At 41.5% G+C, this 16118-nt stretch overlaps 1 long non-coding RNA gene across 3 annotated transcripts in view; it reads left to right on the top strand.

Moving 5' to 3' along the window:
- The window catches only part of LOC112821627 (uncharacterized), a 74882-nt gene that overhangs the window by 20672 nt on the left and 38092 nt on the right, over nucleotides 1–16118 (top strand). For 2 of the 3 annotated variants that reach the window (XR_003207493.2, XR_003207492.2), the window contains 4 exons: nucleotides 6169–6289; nucleotides 11740–11855; nucleotides 11949–12042; nucleotides 13023–15525. This is a non-coding gene — a long non-coding RNA (uncharacterized lncRNA). Of the gene's footprint in view, nucleotides 1–6168; nucleotides 6290–11739; nucleotides 11856–11948; nucleotides 12043–13022; nucleotides 15526–16118 lie in introns of those variants that run through there. The other variant, XR_012379835.1, reaches the window with a different exon arrangement.

Here is a 16118-nt window from a genome sequence, read left to right as displayed (position 1 = left end):
TTGGGTTGAAATGGGAGAAATGGGAGAAGTGGGAGAAATGATGAGCTCAATCTCGGCTATATTAAGTTTAAAGTTCCCACGGGACATTCAAGTAAAGTATCTACCAGGCAGTGGGTAACAGAGTCAGGATCTCAGAAGAGAACTCTGAACTGGAGAAACATTAATTAATTCGTTAGACGACTATTGCTTTGCATCTACTGTATACCACCCATAGTCCTAATGGAGGAAAGTGAAATTCCTATCTTTACTGACAAGCAAATAATATGTCACATGGTGATAGATTCTAGGGAGGAAAATCAAACAGAGACAGGGATATGGAGAGTTAGTAGAAGACAAGGTCAGAAATACAGGTTTAGATTTAATTCCTCAGCTCCAGGAATTTATGAGAAATGCAAATTCTCAGACTTCTCAAGAAATGTCCAAGATCCAGTCTCTGATGGCATGGTTCTATTTAGATCCAGAACAGAGTCTACTCTGGTGTTTGCCAAACTTCCTAGATGATAAAAATCATTTGGGGGTACTTGTTGAAATTATATAAACTCCTGCCCCCCTAATTAATTAGAGTTTCTTGGAGAGGGGCCTGGGAACTTGTATTTTATTTTATTTTATTTTTTAAAGATTTTATTCATTAGAGAGAGAGAGACAGCCAGAGAGGGAACACAAGCAAGGGGGAATGGGAGAGGAAGAAGCAGGCTTCCTGCAGAGCAGGGAGCCTGACACGGGGTTCAATCCCAGGACGCTGGGATCATGACCTGAGCCAAAGGTAGATGCTTAATGACTGAGCCACCCAGGCGCCCCTGGAACTTGTATTTTAATATGTGCCTTAGGGGATTCTTGTCATCAGGGAAGCCTGGGAAATACTGCTCTTTTCCTTTTCTTTAGAAGGGCAGCTTTATATTAGATAATTTAGTAAGTAGCTTAAGGGTACCTTGTTAGTGGTTGATGAAAAGAATAAAGCTAGATCACTCTATCTATCAAGGTAAAATCCTGATGAGTCAAAGATTTAACCATAAAAACACAAATCCATAAAAAGTGATAGAGGAAAACAGATGAAATTTTAAAAAAATGTGATTTGCAATAGAGAAGATTTTGAGCTTTCTAAGTTTCAAAATATAAAATCACAAGGTAGTAAGGAAAAGATTAATATATATGCTTGGATATAACAAATTTCAAAACATGCAAATTAAAAAATGACCACAAAGTTAAAGCAAACTTGAAAAATATTTGCAACCCAATGGCTGACAGAAGGTTGTGTTAAATTGTTAAAAAAAAAAGATGAATAATCCTATTAAAATAGGGAAAGGATATGCATCAAAAGATAGTTCACAGAAAAAGAAATATAAACATGAAATCTCACTCAGAATTAAAGTAAATCAAACCAATGAGATGTTAGGTTTTTTGTTGTTTTTTTTTCTCTTTGTTTTTGTCTACCAGGAGGTTGTCGCGCTCAATTAGACCTTTAGGCTTCTTTACTAACGTGTGTGTGTGTGTAATATAATTTTAAAGATTTATTTATTTGATTTTTTTAAGATTGTATTTATTTGAGAGAGAGAATGAGAGAGAGAGAGCACATGAGAGGGGGGAAGGTCAGAGGGAGAAGCAGACTCCCTGCCGAGCAGGGAGCCCAATGTGGGACCCGATCCTGGGGCTCCAGGATCATGACCTGAGCCGAAGGCAGTCGCTTAACCAACTGAGCCACAGAGACAGCGAGAGAGGGAACACAAACAGGGGGAGTGGGAGAGGGAGAAGCAGGCTTCCCACGGAGCAGGGATCATAACCTGAGCTGAAGGCAGACGCTTAATGACTGAGCCACCCAGGCGTCCCACTAATGTATATTTTTAAGGCCAAGATGACAATGAGGTTTTCAGTTTTTTCTCACTTTAACATTTGTTGTTGCCATGTTAAATCACATCACTTGAATGCCTTGATTGTTCCATACATTTGGGTTACATTATATTCAAAATTATATTTTGAGGAGTATTATGTACCTGCAAGTGGGTGCTGTCTGGATAGGTGGGGTGACCACTTTAGGTTTCCTTAAATTTCCTAAAGGGCAGTGATTCTCAAGCCGTGGTCCCCAGACTAGCAGCAACAGGATTACCTGGGAATTTGTGAGACATACAGATTCTCAGGCTCCTTCCCAGGCCCACAGAATCAGAAATTCTGGGGTTGGATTATATCAATCTATGTTTTAACAAGCCTCCAGGTGACTCTGATATCAGCTTAAGCTTGAGAACCACTGCCTAAGAGGATCCTTATCCTGTCTTCAACTTGGCCAATCATGTCATCATATGGGTCTGCACTTAAATGGCAACTTAGAATACTTGTATGTGTTTGGGAATATAACCTTGAATTCACTACTACTTAGTACTACTTTTTATAGATATTGCCCAATTGTCTTTCAGAATAGGTGCACTAATTTGCATTGATGAATAACTGTTTCCCTACATCCTTAGTCAGTGCTGATCCAAAATTCAGCTTAGGAAAATAGTGATGGGGAGTGATCTACAGCACTTCATCCAAGGCTCGATTCTCTGAATTTACACATTAATCTAAGTTAGGATGGTGGCTTCCAGAAGTGTTCTGCTGAACCTCAGAGGCAGCCAGGATGGGTGGGGAGGGACAGGAGATGGAAGGAACAGGGCTTCACTTTCCCTTTCAACCAGAACTGGTCCAGCTCAATTGGTTTTAAGAGTTGGGACTCCGTGCGAGATTTCATTTTTAACAAAGGCTGCTGTTAAAGAAAGTTTGAAAATTAAAGGCTTGGTTGTCATAAACCAGAGTACTTGGAATATTTGGTTTTGACCATCCATATGTTTACTTTGAAAAAAATCTAATTCATCAATATCAAGAGGCATTAGTTTTTTAAAACAACCTGTGGAAAGGGGCACCTGGGTGGCTTAGTCAGTTGGGTGGCTGACTCTTGGTTTCAGCTCAGGTCATGATCTCATGGGTCATGGGTTCAAGCCCCATGTTGGGGAGTCTGCTTGAAGGTTCTCTCCCTCTGCCCCTCCTCGTGCTCAAAGCACACACACACACACACACACACACACACACACACACACACACACAGAGTCTCTCTCTCTCTCTCAAATAAAATAAATAAATCTTAAAAACCTGTAGAAAGGGCGCCTGGGTGGCTCAGTTGGTTAAGCGACTGCCTTCGGCTCAGGTCATGATCCTGGAGTCCCAGGATCGAGTCCCACATCGGGCTCCCTGCTCAGCAGGGAGTCTGCTTCTCCCTCTGACCCTCTTCCCTCTCGTGCTCTCTATCTCTCATTCTCTCTCTCTCAGATAAATAAATAAAATCTTAAAAACACCTTATAGAAAAATGTAGTATTTGCTGATATACTGTGAGGATGCTCCATAACACAGTGCAGTGTCCCCTTTATGAGGACCCATGGAACAAAATGCTTATGTCTCAGAACCATAAATTTTGTGCTTCTATTTAACAAATTATTTACTTTTATTTCAGGAACACTGTGAAACATATGCAGTGTTCTGTTTTCCTTTTTGCACTGACTGTAGGAAATCTTAGAACCAAATTTTATGTTCTACTTTGTTTGCTGCCCTTGCTCCACACCCTTTGCCTAGACTTTCTGTTAATTTTTTCAATGTATATTTTACCAAGGTATCTTAAGTTCATTTTCAGATAAAGAGGAATGTGAGTAAATAAATAAGTAAATAGGAAATTATAAGTATTTGAGTAGTAGTGGAAATTGAGGCAGTGAATGAGATCACCCAGGGAGAGTGGGCCAAAAGGGAAGAGACAAGGACCAAGGACAGAACCCCCCCTCCACCCCCACAGAATAGCAAATGTGTGTGATTGGCTAAGGAAGGAGAAACCAGAGAAAGAGAACTAGCAAAAGAGAGCACTTGTAGAAAGAGGAAGTGGTCAGTTGTGTTCAAGAGTAGAAAGGGGTCCCATAAGATAAAGACTGAAAAATAGTCATGGGATTTAGCAACAAGGAAGTCAGTGGGGACCTTTGCAAGAGTTTCAGCAGAGGTGTGTAGAGATGGGCTACATGGCATGGGTTGACAGCATGGGTTGAGGAGGAATTGGGAAAAGAAGTCATACTGATAAACCTCACGAAAGGTTGGCTAGGAAAAGAATTAGCGAAGAAGATGGCTAAAGGGGGATATAGGATGGGAAGGGGGCAGTTTATCGTAGTTTTTAAAGATAGGTTGATACAGGGGCACCCCCGCCCCCACTTGCTCGCTCTCATAAATAAATAAATAAATCTTTAAAAAAAATAAAGATAGGTAAATACAAATATGTTTCTATGCTGAAGGAAAAGTTCCAGTAGGGAGAGAGGTTAAAAGTACAGAAAAGGAGAAAAGACAGCAATTGGCGGAGGAATATCCTGGATGAGTGGGGAGGGGTAGAAAGCGTGGCAATGGGTAGAGGCCTGAAGAGAGGAGGGAAGATGTAGGTCACTGAAGCTGGGGCATCAAGGAAACATTTTTGCTCCCAAATTACAACCACTTAGAAAAATATGGTCACAAAAAAGGTGAAAAGTATATGCTAATACTTCAAAGAAGCTAAAAGAAATCGAGAAAATGATAGAAGAGTTAAAAGAATGGTAACTTTGAGTGAGAAAAATTCAGAAATGAGTTGATAGACCTAGGAAAGAATTAGAAATAAAGGGAAAGAGATTTATTTCAAAAATAAAGGCTAAATTAGGAAAACTCAAAAGAGAAGAAGCACAATAGACAAATGACTGAAGAGAAATAGTAGAAAGGAAGAAAGATATTTTTTGAAAAGGAATATAGGCCAAACCAAAGTAAAAACATAAAATTACTTCCTGTGGGAGAGGGAAGGATTCAGGTGGGAGGATCGGGGATCGTTAGAATTCTCTGAATATACATTGTTCTGTAGATTGAACTTTGCAGCCATCTGAGTATGTTACACAGTAATAAAATATTTATTTATTTATTTATTTGACAGAGAGAGACACAGCCAGAAAGGGAACACAAGCAGGGGGAGTGGGAGAGGGAGAAGCAGGCTTACCGCTGAGCAGGGAGCCCGACACAGGGCTCCATCCCAGGACCCTGAGATTATGACCTGAGCCGAAGGCAGACGCCTAACGACTGAGCCACCCAGGTGCCCCAAAATATTTATTTTTTTAAGGTTTTATTTATTTGAGAGAGAGAGCAGGAGCATGGGGAGGGGCAGAAGGAGAGGGAGAAGCAGACTCCCCATTGAGCAGGGAGCCCAACTCGGGGCTTGACCCTAGGGTCCTGAGATCATGACCCGAGTCAAAGGCAGACACTTAACCGACTGAGCCACCCAGGCACCCCAAAACAAAATATTTTAAAGGCAATCCTGAAAATAAAAAATAGAACACACACACACACACACACACACACACACACACACACACTAGTTTGATTTAATCTCTCTGAAGTTTTCAATGTTCAATGTTGGTAATCCTAGTAAAGTCCTCCCTGTTTCAATCTTGTTTGTTACTATGGAAAGTCAAAGAAGAAGTGAGCACTTTCCTCATAATAGACTTTTTGCGTTGCAAGGGAGCGGATAGAACTTCCCTTATCCTGGGCCAAGTGACCTCCATTCCTCTTCGCCTTTCTCTGAGGTCCAGTTTAGCTTGCTTCCCAAACTTTCCCTTGATACTTTACAGTTTTGTTAAGATTCCCTAGGTTCAAGCCTGAGATAGAGGTGGGTCCAATTCATGGCAAGCCCATTTAAATTTGGCTTTCTCTCACAGTGACCTGAGGCAAGGGCATCACCAGGAGAGTAAAGAATAATCAAAGTAGCTTGGAAATTGCCAGAGTGATTGGGGAGATCCCAGGACATATTAATTTTTCTGTGGGTATTGCTTATTCTCTTAGTTTGTTTGTCAAGACCCCAAGTGATTTGGCCAATTGGATGTCAGCTACGTCTGGAAGGAAGTGTGACCTTGTTGAGGAGGGGCAGTTTTCAAGGCTAACAGCCGAAGGCCAGATTCCAGCAGCTTTCCCAGCTACTGGAGGAGTAAGTCCTTCCTTCCTGAAGGGGGTCTGGACAACACATTATAGCATCCCCTAGAACTCCCCGGAATTGTGGAGGCTCAGCCAATGTCAAGACTTTAACCCAAATGATTATTGTCCCATTCTGTCCATTTCCCATGACTTAATCAGTCTGTATTTGTCCATCTTGGTTTATTTCAGAGCATGGCAAACCTGCCAGAGTAATTGAAATGCAAAGAGAAGAGGTGTTGTCTGGAAGAATAAGCCATCTGACTGGAGAGAAGAGCAAAAGAGGAAATCGTAGAAGGACCCCATTGTCATGGTTGGTTGGCTTACGGTGGGGATGAAATCAGAACCGCGTGATGGATCCACTTTAGGTCATTGAGAATGGCTAGTGAGCAGGTGCCATGTTAGTTCTGGATCACATTTAAAGGTCATCCATGCATGATTCTTCTATCTACTGTTCATTTTAGATACACTGAGAAATCACTGTGTGGCAGGGGGGAGTTAAGAACATGCCCTCCCTCCTTGACCAGCCTTGTTCCCCCCAGCTGCTCCTCAGGGCCCCACTGTTGTAACCCAGGGCCTCTAGTGCAAGCCGAGAGATTAAGAATGAGGAAGAAAATATCTTTTAAAAATGAAGATAATATTCCCATTCTCTGCTCACCCTGGAGGCTTATTCTGAAAATCATAGTGATTTAACTTGTTAGCAGTTTAATTCACTTTTAAAAGATTAACCAGACTAATTATTCATCAGATTTCACCACCTTTGTCAGCCTCAATAAGGATCCTTTGTTACAATGATTAATGTGTTTTAATTGCAACTTCTCTCAGAGCAATAATTCGATCGCACAGTATTTGCCGAATCTATGGAAATCTTGGAAATGCTTTGACAGCTGAGCTATTCTTGGGAAATGAAAGTAAAGGAATATATATAACTAACAAAAAGTGTTTTATAGCATATCATTAATATGGATTTTCCCACTCTGACAGACCTTGCTTTACCCCAGTCTGTGAAGCCACTTGCTCTGTACATCAATTTGCCATCCAGAAGCTCTGAGGAGCTAGAGATCAGTTAACACAGGTTACAACTTCCTCCGAGTTGGTGCCCTCCGACATATGCTAGTCATGATAATAATCGAAGCAAACATACATAGGTCCCAGGGAAAGTTAACCAGCTGGCCAGTATCCATAAATCATCATCCAGTTAAGAGGCTGGATCCTGCGTTGATCATTCTGTTTTCTACCCAATGCTGCATCTTCATTCATTTAACTGGTGGCTGCTGTCCAAGTTAGAGATTTTTACAATATCAAAAAGATGTTTGTAGACACTAGCAGAGAAAGTGTATGTGGCCAATACTAATTTTGAACTTAAAATGTATTTTAATGGTATTTTTGAAGCACTGGTTCTAGGACCTTTGGAGTCAGACAAATCTGGACTTGATTCTTGACTCTACCACTTACTAGGTGTGAGAACTTGGGGGGGAAATCAGCAGTATCTAGCCTCCCTGAGCCTCTGTTTCCTCATCCCTTAAACTGGTATAAAAATACCCACCTCGCAGTGAAGATTAAAATGAGGTCTTATATGTAAGACCGAGTATGCTATCTGGACTGTAGTAAGCTTTCAAGGAGTTATGTCTGCAACAGCAGTAGGTCTTTCCAGTTTAAGAAAATCATATGTACACGAGCTTCTCTGGGCCTTACAGTAACCCGGAGACAAGCAGGAAAGGTGTGCTGCTGCTTTGATTTTTCGCAGACGAGAAAACTGGGCACAGAAGTGTGCTAATCTTGATAAATATGTCCTCTCTGCTCATCTGCTCATTTTAGCACAAAGGTGCTCTAAAATCCATGGATGTCGGCTCCCATTCCAGTGCTTTTTCCACTGCATCCTAGAGGCACTGAATGAGTAGAGCAGTTGGGCACAAAATGACCGATTCCTTATCTGTTGGCAAATACTAGCCCCTCTGTTGGGATATATACACCAACAATAGCTGACAGAGCCAACCATTACCTCATTTAGTGGATCTAGCAAGGCTGGGAGGTAAATATCCCCACCAACCCCATGTCACAGCTGAGGACACTGATCACTTAGAGATAGGAAATAACTTGCCCGACAGATTTAAACCTGGGTTTGTGCAACTCCAGTGTCTGGGTTTTAACCATACACTATTCTGCCTCCTGCAGTACCACTTTACAAAATACTATTTTTTCAAAGGGAGTGTTTTGAGACCTCTGAGGTCTGTATGGTAACCAATTACCATGCTTTAAATTCCTGCCTTAGGGGGCACCTGGCCCGTGCAACTCTTGATCTTGGAGTTGTGAGTTCAAGCCCCACATTCAGCGGAGTGCCTACTTAGGAAAAACAAAACAAAAAAAGATTAAAAAATAAATTTATAAAAGATTAAAAAAATAAAAAATAAATTACTGATCCTTAGTGGATCAGGCACCATGACTCAAAAATGTCTTTAACTCCTGAACCAGAGTTTGGGAATACTGTTTTTCCTTCACTTGAGGAACAGCATTAGCTGGGAAAAGGGTTTATAGGATCAAATACTAGAAAGCAAATTCTTCCTTGGGTGTTCATCATGCATGTTTACATAACAAAGGTGCTGAAAAATACCACGGTTAAAAAAAAAATGCTTAATTGTGTTAAACCTGGTTCCTAAACTTACTTGACCACAGAACCCTTCCTTTTAGTTACAGTCATTAAGAACCTATGGAAACCAACTCTTTAAGTGTTTTTCTTTTTAATTTTTTTTTATTAACATATAATAATTATTTGTTTCAGGGGTACAGGTCTGTGATTCATCAGTCTTACACAATTCACAGTGCTCACCATAGCACATACCCTCCCCAGTGTCCATCACCCAGCCACCCCATCCCTCCCACCCCCCACCACTCCAGCAACCCTCAGTTTGTTTCTGAGATTAAGAGTCTCTTATAGTTTGTCTCCCTCTCTGGTTTCGTCTTGTTTCATTTTTCCCTCCCTTGCCCTATGATCCTCTGTTTTGTTTCTCAAATTCCTCATATCAGTGAGATCATATGATACTTGTCTTTCTCTGATTGACTTATTTCGCTTAGCATAATACCCTCTAGTTCATCCACGTCGTTGCAAATGGCAAGATTTCATTTTTGTGTTGGCTGCATAATATTCCATTATATATATACCACATCTTCTTTATCCATTCATCTGTTGATGGACATCTGGGCTCTTTCCTTGGCTATTGTGGACATTGCTGCTATAAACATTGGGGTGCACATGCCCCTTCAGATCACTACATTTGTATCTTTGGAGTAAATACCCAGTAGTGCAATTGCTATGTCATAGGATAGCTCTATTTTCAACTTTTTGAGGAACCTCCATACTGTTTTCCAGAGTGGCTGCACCAGCTTGCATTCCCACCAACAGTGTAGGAAGGTTACCCTTTCTCCACATCCTCGCCATCTGTCATTTCCTGACTTAATTTTAGCCATTCTGACTGGTGTGAGGTGTTATCTCATTGAGGTTTTGATTTGTATTTCCCTGATGTCGAGTGATGTTGAGCCCTTTTTCATGTGTCTGTTGGCCATTTGGATGTCTTCTTTGCAGAAATATCTGTTCATGTTTTCTGCCCATTTCTTTTTTTTTAAGTCAAAATGCATTTTATTTATTTTTTATTTTTTTACTATGTTATGTTAATCACCACACATTACATCATTAGTTTTTGATGTAGTGTTCCATGATTCATTGTTTGTGTATAACACCCAGTGCTCCATGCAGAATGTGCCCTCTTTAATATCCATCACCAGGCTAACCCATCCCCCCACCCCCCTCCCCTCTAGAACCCTCAGTTTGTTTCTCAGAGTCCATAGTCTCTCATGGTTCGTCTCCCCCTCCAGTTTCCCCCCCTTCATTCTTCCCCTCCTGTACCTCTGAAACAAATAATACATTATATGTTAAAAAAAAAAAAAAAAGACTTCTGCCCATTTCTTGATTGGATTATTTGTTCTTTGGGTGTTGAGTTTGAAGTTCTTTATAGATTCTGGATACTAGCCCTTTATCTGATATGTCATTTGCAAATATCTTCTCCCATTCTGTCAGTTTTCTTTTGGTTTTGTTGACTGTTTCCTTTGCTGTGCAAAAGCCTCTCATCTTGATGAAGTCCCAATAATTCATTTTTGCCCTTGCTTCCCTTGCCTTTGGTGATGTTTCTAGGAAGAAGTTGCTGCAGCTCAGGTCTAAGGGGCCTGTGTTCTCCTCAAGGATTTTGATGGATTCCTGTCTCACATTTAGGTCTTTCATACGTTTTGAGTTTGTTTTTGTGTGTGGTGTAAGGAAATGGTCCAGTTTCATTCTTCTGCATGTGGCTGTCCAATTTTCCCAACACCATTTGTTGAAGAGACTGTCTTCCTTCCATTGGATATTCTTTCCTGCTTTGTCAAAGATTAGTTGGCCATAGAGTTGAGGGTCCATTTCTGGGCTCTCTATTCTGTTCCATTGATCTATATGTCTGTTTTTGTGCCAGTACCATAGTGTCTTGATGATGACAGCTTTGTAATAGAGCTTGAAGTCCGGAATTGTGATGCCACCAGCTTTGCTTTTCTTTTTCAACATTCCTCTGGCTATTCGGGGTCTTTTCTGGTTCCATACAAATTTTAGGATTATTTGTTCCATTTCTTTGAAAAAAGTTGATGGTATTTCGATAGGGATTGCATTAAATGTGTAGATTGCTGTAAGTAGCATAGATGTTTTCACAATATTTGTTCTTCCAATCCATGAGCATGGCACGTTTTTCCATTTCTTTGTGTCTTCCTCAGTTTCTTTCATGAGTATTTTATAGTTTTCTGAGTGTAGATTCTTTGCCTCTTTGGTTAGATTTATTCCTAGGTATCTTATGGTTTTGGGTGCAATTGTAAATGGGATCGACTCCTTAATTTCTCTTTCTTCTGTCTTGTTGTTGGTGTATAGGAATGCCACTGATTTCTGTGCATTGATTTTATATCCTGCCACTTTACTGAATTCCTGTATGAGTTCTACAAGTTTTCGGGTGGAGTCTTTTGGGTTTGGAAACCAACTCATAACCAAAGGAAACAAACTGAGGGTAGCTGGAGGGGAGATGGGTGGGGGGATGGGGTAACTGGGTGATGTAATGAGCACTGGGTGTTGTATACAACTGATGAATCCCTGAGCTCTACCTTTGAAACTAATAAGACACTATATGTTAATTAATTGAATTTGGATTTCAAAAAAGAACCTATGGAAACTCATTTAAATAATAATCACAGCCAAATTTATGGTGCACTTAGTATAGTCCAGACTCTGAACTCAGAACTTCACATGTATTCACTCATGATGAGACTCTTATGAAGCAGTTATTTTTAGAATAATCTTACGAGGTAAATGTTTTTATGAAATAACTTTCCCAAGATCACAGATTAATCAGTGGCAGAGCCAGGACCTGAACACAGGGTATCTCTCTCCAGAGCCCATGCTCTTTCAGCTGCCACGGGAGAGCTGATTTAGCTCACCATACTCAAAGTTATGTATTTTTTTTCTATTTTAAATATGGAAGAAGTATGCTATACTACCCCACCAAGGGGGAAAAACCTTGGCAGAACCACCTCTTTGAATCAGACACTCAACGTCATCAAATTCCTCTATCTGATATTAATAACTCCAGTTTTTCCCTGTCGTGCTATTTGATTCTTAAAATACTTGATCCAGTTATAGACATCTACTTACATTTTGTGTCAGACACAAAGGTAACATCTTATCTCCATGTCTCTTACCAGATAACAGTTGCTTCAGTTTTCCTCCAGGACTAATGCACCAGGATCAGAGAGATGAGAATTCTCAGAAACAGTCAGGGGATCACCCATCTGAAAGAGGAGACATGCTACTTACCCCAGTAAGGCAAAGGCACGAGCATTTTCTTTTCTTTTCTCTTCATTACTTTTCCTTTCTTTACCTTTCTTTTATTTTATTTATTTTTTGGTTTTAGATGGAACAGTGGTTTGTGCAGTGGGCCTCACTCACATAACTGAAGATCCCCCAGTAGAGAAAAAGGACTGGGAGAAAAGGCCATATCACAAAAGGTACAGAAAGCCCAAAGAAAGCTTTCAAGTTCTATTGTTGCCGTTCTTCCTTTTGATCCTCTCTCCCCATAGAGTGGCTTTTTTTTTTTTTTTTGAAAGCGTACTTTTCCAAGTTGTTACATCAACAAATTTGCACTGATTTCTTTATCCTTGTCATCTAAAGACCACCTTGCTGGCGGATGGTGAACTTTTCCTTCTCGCCAGGCCTGCTGCACTGTCTAATGTCACAAGTGTCTGCTCACATTAGCTCCCAGAGACTGGAGCAGATCCTGCATGGGGCCTTTCCAGCAAGTTGATTTGACAGAATGAGTCCCCGTGCTAGCTCGTGGCACTTATCAGTTAGTCAGCCTTCCTTGGGGAGGAGAATTTAGAGTGCACCATATTCAGTTTCCAAATCAACGGCTGTCCCCTCAGGACGCTGTGTGTTGCATTATTAAAAGAGATGCCTTTGACCACAGCGCCATACTTAAACATTCATCCACATTAAAAAAAAAACAAGGTAGAGTGGGGGAACAGCAAAACAACGCATCACTCCCTTCCCTGTGTTAACGCTTTCTCCCCAGGTTTTGGGTCTCCCTCACTGAATAGTCCTGTAACCTTTATCGGTGAGCATGAATGCTTGTTATTTTTTTGTGAGCCTTGCCTTTATTTTAAAAGGGGTGCTTTTACATTACTTGGAATGGCTGTGAAACCTTCCCCTAAATTGTAAGATCTTGGAGCTAAGATCTCTCTATTCCCAACATCTGCTTTTCACTGAGCTCCCATAGCAAAGTCAAATCCAAAAGTCTAGCCGTCAGAAACAGCAGTGACTTTGGTTTATCTGTTACCTGCCTTTCCTGGGAGTTCAAATGAAATGCAAGAATTAGTTCTGAGTTGAAAATGAACAGATCTGAAGCTCACGCTTTAATTATCATAACATCACATATTTCTAACTTAAAAAAATAAATAAAGTTTATAACCATTTTACCTTTACTTTCCAGAGGAGGAATTGACAAGATTGGTGGAGAAAAGGAGGGGTCCTTTTTAAAGCTTCATGTTGATATAAATATGAAAATAGATTAAACTCTACTTCCAATTTCCAAACATGTGTACTTCAGTGAATATTAAATGGCAGGCCCCTATCACCATTCTGACTTATTTACTCACCAGAGTTTTTATCAAAAAGGGACTGGAATTGCCTGTGGAACATTAAAGTCTCCTGTAATTGAGTTTAGAGTGGTAAATCCACTAAACAGGCCACGGCCCCAGAGACACCCCGAAACCCACCTGTCAGCTGGTGTTAGATCACAGCGCAAACAAGGCATGGCTGCCAGCTCCTGCTAAACACTGCTGTGGCCCAAAACAAAAAAAAAGAGAGAGAGAGAGAGAGAAGTTACTCCCCAGGGGATGAGGAAGGGCTGGGGACAAATTGTGGGGGTTGGGAGGGCAGGCGAGAAACTCTCATCTAACAGCTGCCCTATGTCAACTGGAATCATGATCTGAAACTCAGCTCAGGGGGGGCACTGGCTAGGGCCTCATTCGGTAAGGTGTCATTTCTTTATCCTAACGTCCATTAGGTAGGAGCGTAATGGAGTGGACAAGAAGCTTTTTCATCGTGGTTGAGCCATGGAAATCAGAGCTCAGAGAGTTTCAGTGAGAATAAAGGTATAACAGGCTTAAGACTGGTGCAGAAAGGTCCACATCTGGAATGGAGGGAAGTGTCCAACTAAGACGTGTTGAACCAGACAGGGATGGGAATAGGAGCAATGCAAGCTGGAGAACCATAATTCATCCAATAAACATTAATTGTTTACTAGTGCCGGTTGCTCAATGTATAAAGATGAATAAGCCATAATCCTTGCCCTGAAGGAAAATGTAAAATGTGCTTGGGGAAACACACAGACAAGTCAGCTATTGCAATACAGTGCATCAAGGGCTTTGGGAGCAAAAGTATGTGCCTAAAATAATAAGTTAGGGACAGGCCTACCAAGGGAGAAAGAGAAATCAAATGATCAAGGGCTTTATCAGCCTGGCTAATCAGTCTGAAGTTTATCCTGAAAGCCATGGGGAACAGTGGAAGGATTTTAAGCAGAGGAGTGATGTCAGGTTTGTGTTTTAGAAAGACCAGTTTACCTATTGTGCATAGCATGAATTAGAAGGGGCAAGGCTAGAAACAGGAAGGCCAAATGGAAGGCAATTAATTACAGGAGTCTTTGAGAGAGGGGGTGATGGCCCAAACCAAGGAAGTCACAGTGGAGTTGGAGAAGAGGGGACAGAATGAGAAATATTATAGAAAAGAATCAGCAGGGCTTGGAAGGCAATTGAAAGTGGGAAAAAGAAGGGGAGGGGTCCCCGGGTGGCTCAGTCGTTAAGCATCTGCCTTCAGCTCAGGTCATGATCCCAGGGTCCTGGGATCAAGCCCTGCATCGGGCTCCCTGCTCAGTGGGGAGTCAGCTTCTCCCTCTCCATCTGCCTCTCTCCCCACTCATGCTCTCTATCTCTCTCTCTCTCAAATAAATAAAATCTTAAAAAAAAAAAAGAAAAAGAAAGTGGGAAAAGAGGGAGGAATTCAGAATGGCTCTAAGGCTTCTGGCTTGGGTGTAGGGTTGCTGGATTTAGCAGAAAAAAATATATGCAATATTTGGGACATATTGATACTAAAAAATAATTCCTTTTTTTATCTGAAATTCAAATTCAGTGTTTAACATTTAATTCAATATCCAGCAAACCAACTTGGGGAGCTGGGTAAGTGGTAGAGTATCTGTCAAGCTGGGAATTGGAGGAGGCACCGTTGGAAGCAGAGGCAAAGAACATGATGAATTTACACTTATTTATATTGAGTTTGAGGTATCCAACGGATGTAACTGGGTTCCGATTATCCCCCAATACCTTTCTGCCCTTCTGCAAGGATAGTGGTCACTGGCACATGGCCCCCCACCTAATGATTTTACTTCCCAGCTTCCCTTGCAGAAGGTAACCATATGACCATACTCCAGCCAGTGGGATGTGAGAAGTGATGTGTGTCTTGCTCTTAGAAGGACTGGGCATAGGGGCTCAGTTGGGTAAGCGCCCAACTCTTGGTTTTGACTCAGGTTATGATCTCAGGGTCCTGAAATCGAGCCCCGTTTCCAGCTCCGCGCTCAGTGGGGAGTCTGCTTCTCTCCCTCTCTCTCCCCTTCTCCCTCTGCCCCTTTCCTGTCTTATGAATGCGCTCTCTCTTTCTCTCTCCCTCTCAAATAAATAAATAAATAAATAAATAAATAAATAAATAAAAGAAGGATTAGGCATGAACCTCTCCTGCCTCTTTTCTCCTTTCCACTGGCCGAAATATCACCAGCACTGAAGGAGCCAACATGGGCTCAGAAATGAAAATGTTGAAGATGGCCGTGCCCTGTCACTTGCCCTGGGCAGTCTACCTCTGAATTTTTCCAGGAGGGAGAAATAAGCTTAGCCTGTACCTTAACTACAATACGACATCCAAGAGGAAATGTTCAGGGGCGCCTGGGTGACTCAGTCGTTAAGCGTCTGCCTTTGGCTCAGGTCATGATCCCGGGCTCCTGGGATCGAGCCCCGCATCGGGCTCCCTGCTCTGCGGGAAGCCTGCTTCTCCCTCTCCCACTCCCCCTGCTTGTGTTCCCTCTCTCACTGTGTCTCTCTGGCAAATAAATAAATAAAATCTTTAAAAAAAAAAAAAAGAGGAAATGTTCGATAGCAGTTGAACATAGAAGTCTGCAGCTTGGAGAAAGAGGCAAGAGCTAGAGACCCGAGAATTGGGAGTGGTTAGTAGACAGGCGCTGAATGAGGCTTTAGTTTAGATGAGGTCTCTTAGAGGGAGTGTATGGTGAGAAGAACGAAGCACGAGAAAGTCAAGTGCTGTCTTTTTTCTATGGACGCTTTTTTTGGGGGGGGAGACACAACTTTAAACTTGCCCTCAGGTTAATCGAGATGTTCCCGTAGTAGTAGGATGGATGTTTGAGAGTTTGTTTTTTTTTCTTTTGCCAAGCCTTCTGCCTCTGTATAGCCCCGTGTTAATGTTCAGTGCTACTGAGTTCATTTGTTTGTCTTTGGATTTCTATTTCAGCAGTGTCTGGGAAGCG

The sequence above is a fragment of the Callorhinus ursinus genome, unplaced genomic scaffold (genome assembly GCF_003265705.2).
Source record: "Callorhinus ursinus isolate GAN/ISIS: 27379988/994484 unplaced genomic scaffold, GSC_fseal_2.0 scaffold10, whole genome shotgun sequence".
Lineage (NCBI taxonomy): Eukaryota > Metazoa > Chordata > Mammalia > Carnivora > Otariidae > Callorhinus > Callorhinus ursinus.
The sequence above is the reverse complement of the archived record's forward strand: the minus strand, read 5'-3'. Positions and strand labels throughout refer to the sequence as shown.